The sequence below is a fragment of the Equus quagga genome, chromosome 8, assembly GCF_021613505.1.
Source record: "Equus quagga isolate Etosha38 chromosome 8, UCLA_HA_Equagga_1.0, whole genome shotgun sequence".
Classification (NCBI taxonomy): Eukaryota; Metazoa; Chordata; class Mammalia; order Perissodactyla; family Equidae; genus Equus; species Equus quagga.
Genome location: NC_060274.1, coordinates 67,318,225 through 67,335,469, shown reverse-complemented (window position 1 = coordinate 67,335,469; position 17,245 = coordinate 67,318,225). Strand labels below are relative to the sequence as shown.

General features: G+C 34.0%; 1 pseudogene; it reads right to left on the bottom strand.

Moving 5' to 3' along the window:
- Positions 1–17,245, bottom strand: part of LOC124243314 (60S ribosomal protein L9-like) — a 150,441-nt pseudogene that overhangs the window by 107,838 nt on the left and 25,358 nt on the right.

Genomic DNA, 17,245 nt, shown 5'->3' with positions numbered 1-17,245 from the left:
GTTTCTCTTATCCTTGCAATTACCTTAGAACAAACAACACATCTCCTAACTGTCAGAGACTCAGAATTTTTGCCCAAGTGTTTTTATGAGTAAATCAGTACTGTGAAAATATTGTTTGTCTTTGAGGAACTGTGGAAAAAATAGAGAAATATTTCCTGGAAGCAAAGGGAGAAGGAGAACCAGTATTTACTGAGCATATTTTCTGTGCCAAATTGCAAAGTGTTCCATTCTCTGTATCTTGTTCAATCCTCTGTCTTGTTCTTCCCTTGAGAGCAGAGCAGGAGTGATCACCATTTTAGAGATGAGTATACTGAGGTTCAGAAATCAAATTACTTGTCCTTATCACACTGTTATAAGGATACAAACAGGAGATAACCCCACTTATGTATAATTCCACGGCACGTGCCTTTTCTAATACACCAAAATTCTAAGGTACTCAAGATCATAGTGCAACGCGTAATACCACAGATTATGTGGTGTTCTAAAAGTCAAGTATTGTAAGTAAATATCCCATACGCAAATAAAGTTTTTGTCATAGATTGATTTTGTTTTTATATTTGATATTGTTCATGAAAAGTCTATATCAAAAGATATTGCTGGCAAGAACTTCTAAGCAATAGAATGCAGGTGATAGAGCCAGATACGCATATAATTTAGACCTAAAAACCCACTCTGGCTTGAATTATGTTGGAAAAGTATTTCTCTATATCCAGGAAACAGTAATCTATTTTAATCACCTTGTGTTTTTGAATAATAGTCTAGCTTTGTTATATTGTTTTTTAATATCACCTGGCAAAAGCAACACTATAGGCACTACTCAGAAGACGGCTAGAAATTATTCCTACCCATTTGACTTGTGGTTTTAATACATATGCAGACAACATATGCACAAAGTTAAAAAAAGTTTACCCAAAAAGAAAACCTCTTAGTTTTCTGTTTATGTTTATATATGTTTTCCTGTCTTGAAACTGTTTATAGTTTATACATAATATATGTTTATACATGTTTTCCTGTCTTGAAACTGAGTTAAACATTAAGGAAAATGACTAAATATAGATGAACTTAAATTAAAAAGGCTGTAGGATTAGAATGTAGTGATTTATTAGGTGACAACATTTGCAAAGTAGGAATTTTTTAATAAACCGTTATAATAGCGATAATGCTAATTTAGTATTGTGTAACTGCACACATCCATTTGCTAGAAATTCAGGTGCCCGCTTCTTTTCTTTTAATTTTTTTAATTGTAGTAACGTTGGATTATAACACTATATAGCCTTCGGGTGTACGTCATAATATATTTAGAATTCTGTGTAGATTATATTATGTTCACTAGCCCAAAACTAATTATAGTCCATCCCCTCACATGTGAGCCTAATCACCCCTTTTGCCCTCTCCCCAGGTGCCCTCTTCTTACTTTTCCTTCTCCCGTCTTGCATTCTCCCAGAATGACATTGTATATACTACAACGTGTTGAGGACACAAAACCATGGGGATTTGATTTGGTCATTAGCAAATGAGCAATTGACCATGCTGTAGTCCTATCATTTCAGATGTCTAGATTTAACTGATAAAATTTTCATTTCAGCCTCAAAATGAAAGGGGAAAGTCACTCTTCCCTAAATACTATCCTAAGGTATTTAGCCACCTAGTCATTTTTAGAAGAAAAATCCATTTGTAATTGTTAAGGATACCGTTCAGGTCTATTCACTGGCACCATTTTAAATGATGGTAAGTCACTTGATCCTGATTCAAAATCCTCAATTAATTTCAATAGCAATTCTGAGTATGTATTTAATGCCAGGATCAAGGAGGATGGATTCTGTTCTCATATCATAGCATCTTCTTCTGCTATCTCAGGATCCATTTCCCCCAGAGACAACCAACTAGATAGACCGAAACAATTGTTGTGAAGGGCTGCTTTGCCTCAACTTCATTTTTAACTACTAATCAGAGAAAGCTAATTAGATGTACTATTTTCTTATTCTTCAAGTGTTGAAAGTAGAGGCTTAAAAAGAGTTCTTCGTCACTTGTTCCAATTATCAAGTCTGGTTTTACCGCAGATACAAAATTTGGGTGTTGATTTCCCCGACATCTCAAACTACAATTTTCAGATGGAAAAAAACTATTAGAAACTTAGTTATTTGTAATAAAATTATACTAGCTCTACTTGACTAGATTGCTTTAGAACTAAAGCTTTGAAACCTGTCATAGGTCTTAAAAATAAAATTGCTTGAGTAGCTGAGGAGAACTGTATTAAAATGCAAATTTCCAGCTGTTAATATTTCTTCAAAAACCAATAATCCCTTAGGGCCACCAATATGTCATAATACTTAATGGGAAAATATCCCTTAGGCAGAATGGCCTTTCTAAGTTGACTTTTGATTAAACTTAAAATATTATATGGTAAAAAAAATTAAAATAAAAGAGGAACATAAATATTGGACTCAACTGAAATGTCATGCAGTGTGCAACTAAATGCAAGGAGGGGAGATCCACCTTATTTCACTAATTGTGAGTAACACACTCTGCTTGAAGATTAATGAAGTGATAATTGGTAATATAAAGCATAGAACCCTTCCAAAACAGCACAGCGATAATATAGTTGCGTTAGTTTATGTGTATGCAAGGATGTTTCATGTCGGAACTGATAAAGAGAATTACTTTTGACAACATGTACTCCTTGGAAAAAATGACAAACACTAGAAATAAGAATTAAATAGCTATAGTTTTAAATAAGATTTTTAGAGATATTAGAATGCAGAAAAATGGCGTTTTGTGAAGGGTTTGTCTATTGCTGTAATACTTATTGGATTTTCAAGAAATGAGATTTAATTCTTTTTTTCTAATATTTTATGAAAAATTTTGAATGTTCAGAAGAACTGCAAAAATTGTGGATTGTACATCTGTATATCTCCAACCTAGATTTTACAAATAACATTTTTATACTCCCTTTGTTACATATCCAAGCATCTGTCCATTATAACAAGGGATTCTTATTCAGACTGATTGGCCCTGAATTGGTCAGGGTCTAGCCAATTCACTGATTAACTGAGTTGATAAAAGCTGAAAGACTCTTCCTGATATAAAATTTTCTAAAATTCACATTGTAAGTAGTTATATTAGGACAATATTCACATATGCTTAAGGTAATTCAGCCAAATCTGTGATCCAAATGTGTCTGATCTACTAAAAATAATAACACAAATAATGCAAATAAATAGGTGGATCACACTCTTTGAAACGTCTTTGAATTTCTCCTACTCTAGACTAGATGAAGAATTTCTTTGTTTAGTTTTTTCATGTCTTTGGCTGAGAAATTGAGTAGTCCAATTCAGGGATCTTCAATTCAATATAGGTAAACACTTCTAAAATTTGTCCTGCCACCCAAACTGCTTTCTGTCACATCAACCACCATTACTTTGCTCCAAGGTGTTATTCACTTATCAACTAATGGCAACAAGGGGAACTGGTTATAGCTATGAGTATGAGTGCTTGTTTGTGTGTGTTGATCAATGAAAACCCAAATATCTACTATGTGCTAGACAACTTCACAGGTGCAGCTGAATATAAGTGGTCCCAGATTGCAAATAAATGACAAGTTGGTATATAACAAGCAATGTTTTAGATCTGAAAGACTCTGATTAAATAAGGCACAAATGGTGTTTACAGTTTAAAAAACTCTATCTGTAAAATAACTAAAACTTCTCATTTCAACTGATTAATATTAAACTTGGTCAAATGAACAAGAGTTTTTATACAACACCTCAGATTTGCTTAATGTTAAATGGAAATGATCTTTAAGACCTGTGTCTTCTAACTATTGCTTACCCCTCCTATTTTTTTTTAACAAAATTAGAGTTGTATATGTCTTATACAGCAAGAAAATTAATGACAAATGAAATGAGAATAATAAATCAGAAACCATACCAATTTTCATATTTCTATGTCTAATAAATAGGACTTTAAAAAATTAACTAGAACTAACATTTGAATATTCTTACTTTACCAAGAGAACTTGGAGAAAATAAATAGTAAATAAAATAACTTACTTTAGAATAATTCTCAATTCCCAAGATCAAAATCTTGTAAATATGACAGCTATGATTTCTTACTACTTGCCAACATGAAAACACTACTGATTTTTAAATGAATCAAAATAAAAATAAGTGCTTGTATAGGAAATTACAGCATAAAAAACATTACATACTATATCTACTTAAATAAAATATATTCTAATTAATTAATAAAACCCTTGATCTACTTCCAATATCCCCAACTACTGTGGAAAGTTCCATGGAGTTGGAAGAACTATGACAGTCCAAAAGTTCCGTATCTCTGACCATGAACTCTTATCACCACTTCCAGTAAGTTTGATAGAGCTGTTCTGACACTTCTGCCCAATTTTCTAATAAATATACTACTGAAGCAATTTTGATTCCTTTCCAGAATGAAAAGAAACTTTGGAATAACCCCTGAAAACAAGTACACTTTTCATGGGTTTGAAGCAAGCCCTTCATCTTATAGCCTGGATTCCAGGTTCTTTAGAAAATCAGTTTATTACAAAGTTATGCGCTATCTACAAGAAATGCATGTTAAATATAAAGACAAAGAAGGGTTAAAAGTAAGTAATGGAAAAATGTTTTAACATGCAGACTGTAGCCATAAGAAATCAGGCATGTTTAAATTAATATCAGACAAACTAGATTTCAAGACAAAGGATGTTCAAGGCAAAGAATGTTAAGAGGGACATATAATATTAAAAGGAACAATCACAAGAAAACATACATCCGAAATGTGTATGCATTTATTAACAAAGCATAAAAATTAATAAAGCAAAAACTAAAAGAACACACCACCAAATGACTGCTAAAAAACCCAATTGCAATAAATCCATTTTTTTCAGTGCACATGTACCATTCACCATGATAGACCACATGCTAGCCCATAAAATAGGCTCTCAAAAAATGTCATAAAATTGATGCCTTGCAGAACATACTGTCTGATCACAGTGGAATTAAGTAGAAATCAATAAATATTGGATACCTAGACAACCCCAAAATGTTTAGATAATTAAAAAGATACTTCTAAATAACCCATGAGTTAAAGAAAAAAATCTCAAGAGAAACTTAAAATTTTTCAAACAATGATAATAAAAGCACAATATATAAAAATTTGTGAGATGAACTAGAGCGGCATGTAGACAGAAATCTACAGTATAAATACTTGAAATTAGTTACCCACATTTCCACTTTAAGAAGCTCTAAGAGCCAGAGCAAATTAAATCAAAGTAAATAGAAAAAAAATTATAAAAAGACAATAAATTTATCAAATAGAAACACACAATGGAGAAAATTACAAAGCCAAAAGTTGGGTTTTGTGAAAACAGATAAAATTGATAAACTATTGGCAAAACTAATCAAGTGGAAACAAAGCACCAGTTATTACCATGAGGAAAGAAAGTTGGGATGTTACCATAGATCCTACAGACATTAAAAGGATAATAAGGGATTATTCAGAACAAATTTGTGCCAATAAATTTGACAACAAAAATGGACAAATTCTCTGTTAAACACAAGTTACCAAAACTAATTCATTAAAAAAATAGAAAATATGAACAGTTTATATCTGTTAAAGATATTCAATTTGTAATTTTTAAACATCCCAAAAAGAAGAAAATTAGTAACTTTATAGTGGATAAATCTGGAAAACATGACCTTAAGCAACTGATCAGGGTTAGCATCATCAATAATGAGGTATGTTGATGTCATGAATCTCCTGATATGATTTATGAGAAGGGGAATTCACCTCTGTGATATTCTTCCCTAAAACTCATAACCCAAGTCTAATCATTAGAAAACACCTGACAAACCCAAAAGGAGGGGCATTCAGACAAGTTTGTCCCTTTGAAAGTGTCAAGATTATTTTTTAAAAAAAGGAAAACTGAGATTGTGTCACAGATTGAAAGAGACCAGGGAACCATGATGCTTCAATGCAGTGTAGTATCTAGAATTGGATCTTTAGAAAGAAATAAGACATTGCTGAAAAAACTGGTGAAATCTGAAGAAACTTTGCAATTTACTTGAAAATATTTTACCAATGTTAATGCCTTAGATTTGATAAAGATATCCTGAATGCATAATGTGTTAATACCAGGGGAGCTGAGTGAAAGATATCCAAGAACTCTCTGTTATATCTTTGCAACTCTTCTATAAATCTAAACTTATTTTAAAATTAAAAGTTTTTAAAGTTCCCACAAGGAAAACTCCATGCCCAAAACATTTTACTAGTGAGTTCTACTAAACATTAAAAGAATCAATACCAATTTATATACAAACTTTTTCAGAAAATAAAGTATGAAGGAACACTTCCTAAATAATTATTTGAAATCACAATACAACTGATACCAAAAATGGACAAAAAGTTTACAAGATAGGAAAAATGTAGACTAAAATCCCTCATAATCATAGATCTAAAAATCCTCAGCAAAAAGTTAGCAAGGTATATAAAAGAGAGAATATATCACAACCTAGTAGGTTTAACCCCAGATTGCAAGTGTGGAACAACATTTGAAAATCAATCCAGGTAAATAACCACATTAATCAAATAAAAGAAATGAAAGTAACATTTAACAATATTTAAAACTCATTAGGGAGCCTGGCTCCGTGGTGGAGTAGTTAAGTTCCCTTGCTCTGCTTCTGTGGCCCAGGGTTTTGGTGGTCTGGATCCTGGGCACAGACATTACACCGCTCATCAGGCCATGTTGAAGTGGCGTCCCACATGCCACAACTAGAAGGACCCACAACTAAAAAAAATATACAACTATGTACTGGGAGGATTTGGGAAGAAATAGCAGGAAAAAAAAGAAGATTGGCAACAGTCGTTAGCTCAGGCACCAATCTTTAAAAAAAAAAAAAAAGAAATGGGAAAAAAAAGAAAGCTCATTCATGACAGAAACTCTCAGAAAACTAGGAATGCCATGGAGCCTTCAACTTTATTTATAAAAAGGCATCTCTGAAAAAACTACAGCTGGAATTATACTTATTGGTACAATTCTGAATGCTTGCTTGATGAGATCAAGAATACAGCAAAATTGTCCCCTCTCTCTCACTACTCCTATTCAATATTGTACTGGAAGTCCTAGCTAGCGCTCTAAGGAAGAAAAAGGAGGAAGAGGAGGAAGAGAGGGGGAAACAGAGAGGGAAGGTTGAGGGAGGGGGAGGTAGAAGAAGGAGAAAGTAAAAGAATTTTGCTATTAGTTTGGTCTATGTCTCATGTTTTCTTTTGCATCTGTTCCTTTTTTACTGTCTTCTTTGTGTATATAACAGGTATTATCTAGTATACAATTTTAAATTTCTCTTTTTTATTTTTTAAGATGTTTTACTATTTTTTTAGTTATCTTCTTAATAGTTGCTCTAGGGATTACAATATGCATTTTAATTTGAAAACATCTGCCTCAGATTACTATTGATTTAAAAATATAGAAGCTCTGCTCTGTTCCAGCCACATCCCTCCTTTTGTGCTATTATAGCTTTATAGGTTATAAACCCAACAATACTGTTTTACAGTTATTGTTTTATGCAATTGTTTATTTAAAATAACTTAAAAGAAGATAAGAGAAAAATATATTTGTATTATATTAACCTACATAATTACTTTACCAGTGCTACATACGTTTTGTGTGGACTCTAATGACATTCTGGTATCATTTTCCTTCAGGTTAAATGAATTCCTTGAGTATTTCCTGTAGGTAGTTCTAGTAATAGCAAAATCTCAATTTTTTTTTTTACCTGGAAACATCTCCTTTTTAACTGTAGTTTTGAATGATAGTTTTTCTGAATATAGAATTTCAGGACTTTATACATGTTATAACACTTTCTTCTGCCCTTCTTTGTTTCTAATGAGAAGTTAACTGTTAATGTGGTTTTTCCATATGTGATGAGCTGATTTTCTCTTGTTGCTGTCAAGATTTTCTCGTTGTCTTTGGCGTTCACGAGTTTGATTCTGATATGTTTAGGTGTGGATTTCATTGTATTTTCCTATTTCGGTCTCATTGAGCTTTTGGATGTGTAAGTTAATGTTTTTCCTCAAATTTGAGATTTTAGCTATTATTTCCTGAAATATTTTTTCTGCACTTTTCTCTGTCCCTCTGTCATCTCCTTCTGGAGCACCTGTTAGGAATATGTTGGTATCCTTGATGGTGTACCACAGGTCTCTGAGGGCCTATTAATTTTTATTTATTCTTTTATCATTTATTTTCTTCTATTAATCTATTTTCATGTTTAAGATTTCTATATGATCACACCTGCTGTTGGATCACTAGGGAATTTTTTTGCTTCAGCAGTTGTAATTCCGAAATTTTAATTCAGTAATATTTCAGTAATTCAGAAATTTATTGGATTTGATGAGTTATTATTGTCATATATTTTTTAAATTCTTTAAACATGGCTTCCTGCCTTTTTCCTGTGTGTTGGTTACACTTTCCTATTTCTTTTTATTTCTCATAATTATGTTGAAAACTGGACATCTTAGATACTGTATTGTGGCAACTCTGATTCTTGTCTCTCTGTTGTTTCTGTGTTGTTTTGTGGTTGTGTGCTTATTTACTTGACAGGACTAATACAGAAAAGTCTGTCTCTTCTGTGGTGTTGTAGCATTTTTATTTTTAAGCCTGATTTCTTAGGACTTACACCTGCATCAACATAGCTTAGAGGCCAGCCAATAATTGGTAAGAGGATGTGCTTAATTCTTTGAGGTAGTCACGTTTTGACCCTTTGCTAATGGGCCTGTGTGTAGGCTGGGAAATGCTTTCCAACATTAAACAGTTTACAAGTCTGCTCTGGTTTTTACTTTCTGCTGTGCAAAGTTGCACATTTAGTCAGGGAGGAATAGGTGGCTAAGACTCTGGTCTCTCCGGAGTGTGCGCACGGCTTTGCACATCTGCTTGGTCTTCCAGACCAGCACGGATTTGTGGAAGCTTATTAGAATATGTCATATTCTGAGAGAAAATACATCAGATTCTGACTCTAAGTTGCGTTTATTTCCTTTAACCTTCAGATTATATAATGTGAGGTAGTGACAATCCTAAATATTCCCAGTTTTTTCTTTTCTAACGGTCCAATTCAGGTAGAAAACTACATATGTATTTATGCATATATAATATGTTCAAGATAAATTTATGCATTATATAAATCTTATACATACATATATTTAATACTGTGTGAAATTATAATCTGTTCAACAAATGGAGCTGGAAAAATTAGATGTCCATATTAAAAGATATGAACCTCAAACAATATGCAAAAATTGATTTGAAATATATCATAGAACTAAATTTAAAAGCTAAAACTCATTTTTCAACCCATTAAGATTTGCGTTCTATGTCCCTTCTCCTTCAGTCTGGGTAGGCTTGAGACTTCTCTGACCAGTAGATGTGGCTGAAGTGATAAGTTGTGACTTCTGAGACCAGATCATAAAAGGTGTTGCAGCTTCTGCCTTGATCACTATAGGAGCTCTGAGCTGTTATAGAAGAAACTCAACTATGTAATGGCCATCACACTATAAGGAAGCCAAAGCCACATGGAGAAGTCATGTGTGACAGTCCCAGCTGAGGCTAGCCTTTGAAATATCTCAGGCCTGGTGCCAAGCCCCCATATGTTTCCAGCCCCCGGTTGTTCAAGTCACCCCCAGACATTCTATTCTTCCCAGCTGAGGCCTCAAATATTATAGAGAAGGGACACGAGGTCATTACTACGTCTTGTCTGAACTCCTGTCCCACAGGATCCCTGAGCACACAAATTTGGTTATTTCTGATGCCATTTTATTTGGAGATGGTTTGTTATCCAGCAGAGATAACTGGAAGATAAACATGCACAAACTTCACATATATAAAAATTTCTTGTTCGTAAAGCACAGGGAGATTGCTCTTTAATTATATTAACACAGAAGTAAATTGCTGATAACTTCAAAATTTCGTAACCTGTACAGACTAAGTTCTGTGTCATAATAGAATTTTGAACTTACTTAGCTGCACCATTTCCTAAGATAAATTGTTTTGAAATAATTTTTGTAAAGCCTGGCAAAACACCATAATATCTTAGTTAATTACTTGTTATTTTTTCTCTCAGCCCCAAGAAATTAGTTTTTACAATAATAAATAGCTGAGAGCTTTTGGGATTTTTTCCCTTTGCTTTTAGTGGTTTAAAAAAACAACCTTATGATCTTCTAAATCTTTTAAGGAAGCATGAAAGTGTTTCCTTACATCCACTCAACAGAGGGAGGATAAGAATTAATGATCAATGTAATAATATTTGTAGTTTATGGAATCCATCCTCATGCACTTTTATTTGTTCCTCATAATTATCCTATAAAGTAAGCACACCAAGTACTTATTTCCCCATTTTGTAAGTGAGTAAGCCGAGGTTCAAAATAATTAATGATGTGCCAAGGTGTCACAATTGTTCACTAATTAAGGCAACACTCAATTTTAGGTCTCACTCCAACAACTTTAAGAATATACCTTACAGAACCTTCAATCTATTTTGCACCTTTGCGTCATTGTTTTCGCTACTATTTTAATTGTATAAAACTATACAAAGCAATGCTACTTAGAAACAGCACTGTACTTCCTGTAAGACGTGATTTCTAAGGGTAGGAGGAATTAACATTCACTGAGGACCGACTGTGTGCCAGGAAGTGTATTAAATACTATCTCCATTTTGGTAATGATAGAATTCATTAACAAGAATGTGTCAAATTTTAGAAAGAAATAAGCACAGAAAGGTTTTGTAATTTACTCAAGATCCCACAAGTATTAATAGGTGAAGTTTGAGCTAATGCCCAAACCTCACTAAATCCAAAGTTTTCCTCTTCTTCTGTGCCAGAAAGTCCTCTGAGAATTACCTGCGTGTCAGTTTCATGTGTCAACATGGCTAGGCTATAGTCCTCAGTTATTCAACCAAACACTGGTCTAGGTGTTGCTCTGAAGGTGTTTTACTGATGTGATTAAAGTCTGTACTTAATTGACTTCAAGTAAGGGATATCATCCCAGACAATCTGCATGGGCCTGATTCAATAAATTGAAATGCATTAAGAGCAGAGCTGAGGCTTCCTGAATAAGTCGGCTTCAGCCCCTGCCTGAGTGTTCCAGGCTGCTCTTCCTGACAGCCTGCCCGGTGGATTTGGGACTTGCTTAGCCAGCGCTCACAATCCAGTCAGGCAATTCTTTGCAACACATATGTTAACATATATCTCTTGCTGATTCTCTTTCTCTGCTTGGAACCTGACTGATACATATCCAAATATTTACATGTTCTGGACCTTAGTTTCATAAAGTTGGCCTCTGTACCAGGAAAAATTTCTTTCTGGAGGCAATGTCTCGCTTGATCAGTGTTGGTCTGGCCCCTTATAACTGGCCACCTCTCTACAGTTTGATAATAGTTTGCATATCTACAGAATCTTCAGCAGTACCCCAAATGTTTTTGGACTATATTGACAATCTTATCTGCTTCTAACTCCAAAAAGAAATCACAAAACTGCAAGAGTGTGATATCACCCAGGCCAAGGGAGTAGACAGAATATTCAGCCAGAATATTCAGTCATTTCTGATCACAGAGTGAATTCATGATTTCTAAATTCTCCTAGCTTTGTCCTTCAGTCACTCCTGCTGCCATTTGATGATTGTATCATGACACACAAACTGGAAATTAACAAAAGTCCTAATGAAGGCAAGCAAACTCTTGCAGGTTTTCAAAGGGCAGCTAGAATGCCATTCTCTACCTAATAAGCATAGGCTTCTGATATCTCAGAATAAAATCATGGCTAGAGAGTTTAGAAATAAGAGGATGAGAAAAGAATGAACAGAAAATGTATTTCCCTTTATTCTTTAAAAGTCATGCAGCTAACTCAGGCCCATAAATAAAGTTCATACCCTAGTTCTTGCCATGTGTTAGAGCTGCTCAATTATTTGAAGGTTATATTTACATTTTGAGTTTTGGGTTTACTGGGTAGAGGAATTTTTTCCCACATGTCTTGATCCTTCATCTCCAAATAAAGACGTAAAAAGTAAAGATCCATTTAATCAATTGTTATAGATGTCTAAATATCCAGGAATTTTTCCTTGATTTTAAAGTGACAAAATAGGCCCATCCTGGTCCCATCAATTGCTCTGTAATACATGCACAGCGCTTGATAAGAGTCTTCATTAGGTGTGGGCTATCGTAATAAGTAAGCAGCACATCATATAATCTTCACAGTTTCCTAATGCCAGAAATACTGCACATCTCCCCAAACAAACATCTAAAATTATCATACAATCCACTATGAAAACCTCCAAATCCTAAAGTTGCTTTCAAGCATAGTTTTATGCTGCCAGCTGAGTTGCTGATTTTTCAGCCCTCTCTTATAAAATATTTCTTTTTTCCTGTTTCTGATCCTCTACCTTGCTGGGCAGCCTCATGCCTGGCAGGATTCTTTAGTCCCAAACTAATTGGCAAAAATCCTCCTGGGAAGACGGATTTCCAGCATTTTAACATCTCAGACAATGTCTGTGATCTCGTCTATATAAGGGCTGTTGGACATACGCAATTCAATGTTCAGTTTGTCAAATGGCATATTTAATGTGAAACTAGATTTCATTGTTATATTTTTTCCTAGAGCCCCCCTGGTGCTTGCATATTAGCATCAGAGTGAATTTCATTATTTTTCTGAGTTTATTATTATTATGTTCAGAACACTTAATCTTTTTTATACATTCAAACTAGAATACCATTCTTTTATTTTCCAAATTGTTCTCATAGAGATTATGTACTCTCAAAGTCATATTAAATCCTAGAGCAAGGGATAAACTTTGGTTTTTTCCTAATTAATTCAAATTGCTTATGCATATTTGCTCTGTCTACATGTTTTTTTCTTTTTCTCATTCCATGCTTGGTAACACCTCTCTAAAAAGAAATTAGCCCAAAGAAGGGAAATAAACATGTGTGTCAAAACTGTGTTCCAACACTTACCTGTAGATGACCTCCTCCCTTCCCATCCCATACCATTCGTTGGCATGTAAATTATGCAAAAAGGTCCCCAGTTTTCAGGTGTGGAGAGATTATCACGTGTAAAGTATGATTACAGACTAATAATAATAGGTTTCTGTCACACATCAGTCTGGACTGGAACCAAGACTGACTGAGGGACTTGACCTCATGATCTCAATTTTTTTAATTTTTTAATTCTGTCAGTTCTTGTTTATGGTCCTCTCTTTAGTTTTCTGCTGGCTTTTTTGGCAGAAAAGAATTTTATATTCTGCTTATAAAGTTATTTCTTGTAATTATAAATCTATATTTGATATAAATCTGATCTGTAGCTAAGTTCATCATACAAAGCGCTGAACAGGTCAATGCTTTTAGATTTGGTAAGGTTCCCAAGTGACGTGTTCAGAAACAAAACAAACGCCTGTTTCCATGAAACTTATTTATAGAATATTAATACTAGAAATAAAATCCCTGAAAACAATGCTTTATTTTATAATAATTAAATTGCAGTTATTAAAAAAGTTTCTCAGAAATTGCTTTGTTAAGGAACTGTCACAGAAGCTCAATCTCCAAAAATCTTATTTTATATACTGTATTCTTTTTGAAAATGATTTAGGATTAATAGAAGACAAAACATTTAAAATTAAGTCCGTATTAATTTTTGTTAACATAGCACAGCTCAAATCCTCCAAACCATACTGTAGAGTAAATAATTCTGGATTTCAGTTAGAAAGCCTTCAATAAGATTTTATTTTATTTCATTTTAATTCACAAAGCTGTATTTAAAATTTAAATACTAAGAGAAACTACAGTATTCTAGGCCTGTAAGATAACGTCAAAATCACTTTCAACTGTATTTGTGTGTAATAAATATGCACATGCAAATATGTTTATTTCATTTTCACTAAATTAATAAAGTTATTATGATATTCCTGCAGCAAGAGTCTATTTCATATCTGCTTTCCAGAGATTGATTGGGATTCTGCAAAAATAATCCACATAACTTTATGATGACATCACTATCAGTAGAATTATTTACCCTTACCATCTGAGTAAAGCTATAAGAAAGAAAGAAAATAACAGTAATTTGCAGCTAGAGGAGCCTATTGTTTGTTGTAATTTAAATATATCTGGAAAAGTCTGGTAAATATTGGATATTGCCCAAATATGATTTTATTCAAAGTAATCTATCATGAAAAATGAAAAGATCATTTCACAATAAGATTTTACTGGTGTGACTGTGAAGCAAATGTTATCAATCATTTACCCCAGGCTTAGGTCATTAAAAAGAAGAACAAAATCATTGAACTGTTGTTGCTTGAGATAACACTGCTTGAAATTAAGGGATAGCTAGATCTTCTATTTTTGTCACTTTCAGGAAGCAATATTATTTGAACAAGAAGAAACATTTTTAAAAATGTTCTTCATGCGGCAAAGAACTATAATTTTAAAATTGCCATTCACTAATCTTTTGTAGGTATAATATCTTATATCTGATACCAAAGGCTGGCCTCCAAAGACAAACAAAAGTCAGTCCTATTCTCCCTGGACATTGTAGCTGACTTATTATTTCATGAAGTTTAATCAAAGTCCTCACTCCACCCCAATAGCTTAATTTCTAATGCTGAATTGCTTCTCAGTAATTGTTTGTTCTGTAATACAATTAATCAGTAGTTGCAGCTTATCTATTTCTCAACGAAGAAAGAGAATTTTAGTAAGAAAGCAAGAGTTCAGTACTTTTGTGTAGATGCATGGCAAACACTGCTGGCAAGAAAATCCACCACTACGACTCACATTGCTAATTTCCCATGCCATCGAATGTGCAGCACAAAAGGAAGCGAAGAAGAGTAGTGATGATTTATGTTGGCGAGTTCTATTCAAATTGTTCCTTGTTCCCTTGTTCTCTCCTCAAGGGCAGGAGACAGTATGCAATGGTGGAAGGAGTATTAGGCTAGGAACTAAGAATTTTCACTTTAATTGAGACTAGATATGTGGTTACTACACATCAAGATGATATTGGTGATGAGGGGGTGGACAGAAAAAAGACTAAACAGACAAAAACCCAGAAGTGGTCTTGTTACCCTGGCCCCTGGTCCCACAAGACATCAACCACAACAGTGCTCAGAACAAGTCTAATGTGTTGTCTTTAGCTTGCAAGAAATGACAAAGAAAGGGAGGAGAAGATGGCTGAACAAAACCCGTCAAAACTGTAGAAGGCAACATGGCAGTCTGACTGGACCTGACATAGATGCCACAGCTCATTACATGCTCACTGTAACATATTACCATATTATAGAACACACTCACTGATGCCGTGACAGTTTACAACTGCCATGACAATGGCAGGATATAACCAAATAAGGAAAGAAAAGAGGTGGCATCCTTGCTCCCCAGAAAAGCTTGCCCATTTCCCAGAATAACTGTGAATATTCCTCCCCTTCATTATCTAGACCCTTTATAACAGCTGCTTAATCACCCCAGGAGCTGACAAGATGATTTGTAAACTTAGTTCCCACTTCTCCATTCTTTGACCCTTGAATAAAGCTTGTGCTGTTGAAGGCTCAGCTTCAGTTTCTTTTCAAATCTGTGACGCAGAACAGAAAAGTACCCTCAAAGGAAGAAAGGGCTGATTGTGGGATATAGGCCCACAGCCGTGGGCTCTTCCTCGAGTCCCCTCTGATTGTGGGTTCAAGTCCCACCAGAGGGAAGCAAAATTGTTAACAGTCTCAGAGTTGAAGAAAAAAGAGATCCTTTATTTCTAACTCAGGGAACTTACCCTAATATTTGATTTAGTCATGTCCCTGGTGATCTAATTCCACAATTCCCCAATACCTATAAGGATGCATTCTACTAAATGAAATTTTTGTAAAATGCAACCTGGAAGTAGCTATGAAAATCAACAATCAATGAACAATATTAAATAGAAGTGATCCAGAATGACATTGTCTTTGACTGAAACAAGCCAATCTCCTGGATCTTAAACAATATCTCTGGTCAGCGGCCCAGAAGTTACATAAATTTTATTCGTATAAGTGATCTTTTGGTCATTTTTAGTGCTTCTGATGAGACTTGTTTACTTTAACTTATAAATCATCTTATATCTGAGTTTAAAAGTTACTATATCAATAGCATCACAGCAATACTCTCTAACAAGAAAACCTTAAATAGCTTTTATATTCTCCCTGCAGGAAGTGGCCAGCTGTTGAAAGTCAAGCCTTCAGTGGTTCTCTTTTTCCCTCTCTCTTGTTCCAGTCGCTCCAAACAGGATTTTAAAGGTTTAACAATTAACAGTATCATGGACATTCAGTATCTCCTAATCTACCTGATTTTTCCTCTTCTCAATCATCCAGAACAACAACAGGCTCGCTAAAAAGAGAAAAAGAAGATAAAAAGACGGTTGATTATAGCAATATTAGCCAAAATAAAATAAGATGCACATAGCCATTTGAGAACATAAAGACACAAGAATTGAGGAGCAAAAGCTTCAGCATCGGCATAAACTAGTTGGTGACCTGCGTAAGAGGAACATGAGTAAGATTATGCAAGTCAAGCTGAATTTCAAAAGAACTTCATGGTGTCAGGAGTACATGGATTATTTTTAATTTCTCAGAATATATAACATTTATATATTAATCTGGATTTCCTCTGGAGTACAACATTGGCAATGGGGTATTTCTGGGCTAAGTATTATCTTCATTTTATTTTACCTCAAATGAGTATACTGGAAAATAAACAGGTTTAGGAGGTGAATAGAATGAGTTTGAATTTAAGTTCTTCTCTTTCGTGTCCATTTTCTTGAAAAAATTATTTTACACCTAAGCCATTTTTTAAAATCTATGAAATGAAATTTTTAATGTCCACTTGACAGAGTTGTTGACGTTGTTAAATGAGTTCATTTGCATTAAATTTTGAGATAGTCGCTCAACTATCTATATTCTACTTCCACACTTTAAAATGAATATTAATGAGATAATGCCAAGTATAGCAATATTTGAAATTGCACTCCCATATTCCCTAGAATCTTGCCTTTTGATAAAAAGTAGTTATCATAAGAAAACCTATGACTGTCCATCCTAAAAGATGAGGGCCAGTATCTATAAGGGCAAGCCTACTCTCTATTTTATTAAAGCTCTCCCCAACACTCACCACTGCACCTTTGTGTACCTTCTTAATGGTACAGTTTAGCTCCAAAATATATAGGGCAAAATAAATTTCTCTAATAAACA